The 5659-nt window shown below is 26.8% G+C and overlaps 1 long non-coding RNA gene across 2 annotated transcripts; it reads left to right on the top strand.

Annotated features, from left to right (window-relative positions):
• The first annotated feature begins 1418 nt into the window (after positions 1-1418).
• LOC114405424 lies at positions 1419-3229 on the top strand. 2 transcript variants are annotated; one of them, XR_003665211.1, is made up of 3 exons: positions 1419-1483; positions 1812-1926; positions 3080-3229. It is a non-coding gene; the product is annotated as an uncharacterized LOC114405424 (long non-coding RNA). The 2 variants fall into 2 exon arrangements; XR_003665212.1 differs by having other exon boundaries at positions 1812-1931.
• The last annotated feature ends 2430 nt before the right edge of the window (positions 3230-5659 follow it).

Here is a 5659-nt window from a genome sequence, read left to right as displayed (position 1 = left end):
TAAATTAACTTTAGAATAAACAAGAGCAAGGAATTTACCTTTCTTTACCACCATGCAACTACCTTGGACACTCTTTCTTCATGTGTCCAACTTCTTGTAGAAGTAGTAGCTAAATTCTTCATCTTTCTTTTATTTCTTTTGGTGAGAGCACCCTTAGTTTTCTTTCTTTTCTTATTTTGAGAGGTCAAGCTTAGATGAGCACTTTCATATTTGTAACTTTTCTCCTTCTTGCACACAATGAGATATAAGTCCATTAAGGGACCATTTGTCCTTCTGAGTGTGATAGTTCACTTTGAATTGCTGAGTGTGTAGGAAGTGAGATCAAAACTAAATGCACTAGCATGTCTTCATCAAACTCTAGTTTAAGTGCTTTCAGTTTTGATGTTAAATTAGACATTTTCATTATGTACTCTCTTATATTACTTTTTTCTTTTTTTTTAACCAATAAATAAATAAAAATAAATAAAAAAACTGCATGCGCAAAACAGTTCTTTAAATATATATATCAAAAGCGGTATGAACAATAGCCATGAAGAGAAGAGAAGTCGTTCACAAAACTAAATAATGATGCCAAAAAAACAAAATACACTCGAATTCAAATCAAATATCCAATGTGGTAATATATGAATTTATTGACAACTAATATGTGTTGTTCAAAAAAAAAAAAAATTGGATTCATATAACCAAATCAATTTAGGTATAATTAGAATCATCAAATACACTTGCATTCAAATCAAATATCCAATGTGGTAATATATGAATTTATTGACAACTAATATGTGTTGTTCCAAAAAAAAAATTGAATTCATATAACCAAATCAATTTAGGCATAATTAGAATCAAATAAATTTAAATCTCAATAATCTAACAATAATGATAGCTCTGGTACCACTTGTTAGAATTTTAAGGGAATCCTTATAAAATACCAATAATCACCCGAAACACATCACGTTAGATTGTCAAGAAGAATTTTAGGAATATCTGGATCCATAATGATTTGATCAAACAAATGTAACAGAATCAGAAATCTGAATCTGTAGGTAACCGGTGACTCTTCATGATTCTTCCTCAACCGAAATCTCTTTATTCCTCAATAAGACATTCGTAATTCTTCGGATGAGGGAGAAGAGAAACTATGTGTGACGACTCGATATATTGGGGATCATAGTCTTCTTATAGCATATTAACCTAATAGGTTATCATTATCCCTAATAGACCAATATTGACATCGGCTCATTTAAGTCAACATTATCTGATTTAGTTGTCTAATTGGCTCACTTAATTTGAGCACATAAAATAAAATTCACTAACGATAAATACCTAATATAACTGTCTTATTATATTAGCTCACATTAATTATTAAAATAGAAAATTCTAATAAATTTATTATTTATTCTATAGTTTAACAGCATAGACACCTCAAAGTTGCAAATCTATCATACAAGATGCCAGAGATTCTCATAGTAGAGATTGTGCTCTTCAAGTAAGTGAGACATAATTTAATGCAGATTTTTCTGGTTTAATTTACATATGGCAGTAGTGAAGACATATCATGCAGACACACTCCGTGTTGTACCCACACAAATTATACATACATCGTATTCATCGATTTGTTTCCTCTTATCATCTTCTAATTCTAGTGCGCTTCAATTCGATTTGTTTTTCTATCACTTTCAATATGTTGTAACTTCTTCTAACAATATGTGCTTTTTGGGTATGATTTTCTTCAATTGTTCTTGGCGAAGATCTAAATTTCGTTATGCGTTTGATATTTTAGTTTTTATTTCCCCCCTTTTTGGTTCTTATGACAGCGAAGGAGAAAAGATTTGAGATGTCGGGAGGTGATGCATCGATGCAACCAATGAGGTGCGGTGGGTTGGAGGTGGTGGTTGTTTGATTCAAGGTGTGGTGGTGATGGTGTTTAAGGTAAGGTACGTGATTATGGCTGATTGAGTTTTTTTGAATTTGATTCTTGCATTTTTTATAATTTTTTTCAGTAATTATTGATGGTTTTTAATCCTCATCGTATTTTGAATTTTAAAATATAAAAGAATGTATATGTAAGTTCGGATATAACTAGGTTCAACTTAACTGAATCTAACTCCAAATAAAAAAACGACAATATTATTTGTGAGAATAAAAAATGGACAATTCTTTTTTTTTTACAAACTAAAATTGAATTTTGAAAATTTTACAAGAATAAAAATTATATTTTAATTTTTTTATAAAGATAATTTTTTTATTAGATACTCTTACTTTCAAAATTAGTTAATACTTTTTATTTTATAAAAATGAATAAGGTAAAACAAACTAAAACTTAAAATTAACAATTATTTTGTAACAAAAACTCTTTCTACCGACTGCATCTTTTTTTTTTCTTTTGGTACCGACTCCATTTCTACTAATAACGTCAAAGTTCAACTTTGACTATGGTCACGCTTTCTTGTCTATTTCTCTTTCTCGCCGACAGTCTGAGTCTAGTGGATTGTAACTGGTAGGATTCAATCATCTTTAAACTTCTCAAATTCAATTTCCACATTTTGTCTTATGTGAAATTATGATGGAGATGTCACTACTGAATAAAAGTTCTTAGGTTCAATCATCAACTTTACATTTATTTGTATTTTCAGTTTATATGTTTTTCATAAATAATTATAAAAAAATAGCTTTTTATTTTACTTTGCTTACTATTTTTGAAAATTTACAAAAGAAATGGAGGAACTATAATTGTTTTATTTAAACTATTTTCTTTGCAAAAAAAAACAAAATTAAATTTTTATAATTACTTCAGGACATATTTTTTTGGTTTTATTATTGATGATTTTATTTGGCTACATCAAGTAAATGGCGTGCACACATGCTTGTCATTTCCTTTGGGTTCTTATACTTTAGATGGATAGCCTCTGCTGCCAAAGGGGTTCTTCCAACAAATAAGATAAGCACCATTCACGTATTTGAGCACTATTATTGATGTAGGCTGCTAGAAATATAATATGATTGACCTGTGAGGTGAGTGAATTATACCGTCTAAGCACTATATCATAGCACGCATATCTTAATGGTTGGACTATTTTTGCAGTACGTGGAATATTGGCTTTCTCCATGGTGGAAACTTCTCATGCACCTTATTACAATATTATTTACCTAGTCGCTTTGAAAACTTTAGAGACTAAAACGTTTCTTTTTTCATTGTACTAAATGATAGATGACAGATTTAATTTCGCGGCAATTCCTTGTCTCTCTATTTTTTTTCCCCGCCTGAATACTAATGTTGGTACTATATATAATTAAATAATTCAAGAATAATAAAAGTAGTTAAATTAATTAGTTTGTTACAAATTATAATTTTATTTTAACACTACTCATGATCTTAAATGATTTAAGATATGATTATTTTTTTTAAAAATAATTTTTCAGCCAAGACTATGTCTTATTTTGTTAATAACTCAATAAATACACCAATTTTAATGAGAAAAAGAGAATAATCATTAGGAATAAAAAGAAAAATTAGCAATAATTTTTTTTTTAATTTCTTATAATTAAGATAAAAAATGTTATCTTTTATTTTTTATATATAAAACTAGAGATAATATATAATAGAGTATGGACTCTCCGTTAAAGTTTGCTCTTACTATATTTGGTATATCATTTCATTTTTATTTTTTTTACATTAGTTTGAGCCTCCTAAGGAGGTGTTAGGGTATTGCTTTTGATGCCTAAGAGGTGGAGGGTGGATAGAAAGTCCAAAAATTAAGGAGTTTTTTTTATAGGTTTAAATGTAATTTGTCTCTTTTTAAAAAAAATACAATTTTGATAATTTTTTCAAAACTAAATACATTTAGTACTCATATTTTTAAAAATTTGCAATATCGATTTTTATTTTAAAATAAAGACATCAAACCTATTTTTATAAAATTCACAATTTTGATCATTTTGTTAAAGTAAAAGTGTTGATTACGATGTGAATTAAACAAATAATTTTAAAACATAGATAGGGGTTGAATGTCTATTTAAAATTAGGAGACTTGATTTTTATTTGTTAATCAAATTAGGGGGTTGAATGTCTATTTAAAAATAGTAAAACAAAAATTACAGATTTTAAAAAATAGAGAGACTAAATGTTTTTATTTTAAAGTAGAGTGACCAAAATTATGAATTATAAAAAATAGAAGAACTAAAATAATTTAAACATTTTTATAAGGTTAAATAACATATGGGTACTGACTATAATAATGGAAAATCATAATTTTGGTTCAATTTTTAACTTTTCATACATTTTTTTTTATTTTATTTTCATTTTAATTAATTAAATTATTTTTTGATAAAATCTTAAATAGACATGTTAGGTCTAAGCTTCAATTGCATTGAAATAAAATAAATAAAATGAATGAAAAATTGAGAACTAGATTAAAACTTTAAAATGTGAATTTTTCAAAATATGGGGATTAAAATCGAAAAAGAAAACAGTGAAACTAAAACCGAAAATCAAATGAAGGTGAAAATAAAATTGCAATTGAGCCAAATAAAATTTTGTCAATGATTATTATTTAAAAATTTATAAATGTGTTATTTATCCTTTCCTGCTTGATATCAAAGTATTTATCTCAAATCAAACATTTATATTGCTCCAATTAATAGATAATTATAGTTATATTGAAAACGAAACATACTCTGGGATTTGAAACAAATAAGATAAAGCGGAAATAAATTAATTATAATTTTATTGAAAATAAAACATCATTCTCTGTTTTGAAGGAAATAATATTAAGTGAAAATAAATTAGAATATATAATAAAAAGTTAGAAAACCTTTTTCTTATTTACAAAGTTATTTTATTCTACCTTTTATTCATAATTTTTAATTCTTTTCATCTTAGCATAGCATTAAAGATTAATATAATTATCCGTTGAAATAAGTGCGAAGGTGAAGTCTCACATTGGGTAGGAATAAGAAAGTTAAGCATCATATAAGTGAAGAAAAACTCATAAATATGAGCCTTAAGATTTTTGGATAAAAGTGTGATGTTAGATTCACTTATATAGTTAATTATGACATATTGGTATAAATCTCTCCGGTGTTTATCCCTCCTTAATTACATAACAATTGGTATCATAGTGATGGTTCGACTTGGTGGACAAGTAAGATGGCGACGATTGATCCATATGGAGAGTTGGGGCAACATGCGCCCTTAAGCTCGAAGGGTCATCATTGTATACTCATGGATTGAAAACAGACTTTTGTTTAACAGAAGATTACCATATGGAAGAGACTCACACTTGAGATAGCAATGAGGAAGTTGAGCACTATATAAATAAATCTATCCTGATTGTATAGTTGAGTAAAAGTGTGGTGTTAGATTCACTTATATGATTGTACATAAACTCGAGGCTTAAGGTTTTTGAGTAAAAATGTGATATCAAATTCACTTATATGATTGATCATGACTCATTAGTATAAATCTATTGTGTGTTTACCTCCTTGAATGCACAACATTGTCTAAATTTATTTTTTTTTATTTTGAAATTTAATTTTTATTTTAAAGTACAATTATTTTTTTTCGTTTAAAGATTTAATACTGGATAAAAATTATAAATAAATCTCATTTTATAATTAAATTATATTTAATCAATTTTCATTTTGCTAATATATACAATTTTTA

This window comes from Glycine soja, chromosome 3 (genome assembly GCF_004193775.1).
Source record: "Glycine soja cultivar W05 chromosome 3, ASM419377v2, whole genome shotgun sequence".
NCBI classification, from domain to species: domain Eukaryota; kingdom Viridiplantae; phylum Streptophyta; class Magnoliopsida; order Fabales; family Fabaceae; genus Glycine; species Glycine soja.
The sequence above is the reverse complement of the archived record's forward strand: the minus strand, read 5'-3'. Positions and strand labels throughout refer to the sequence as shown.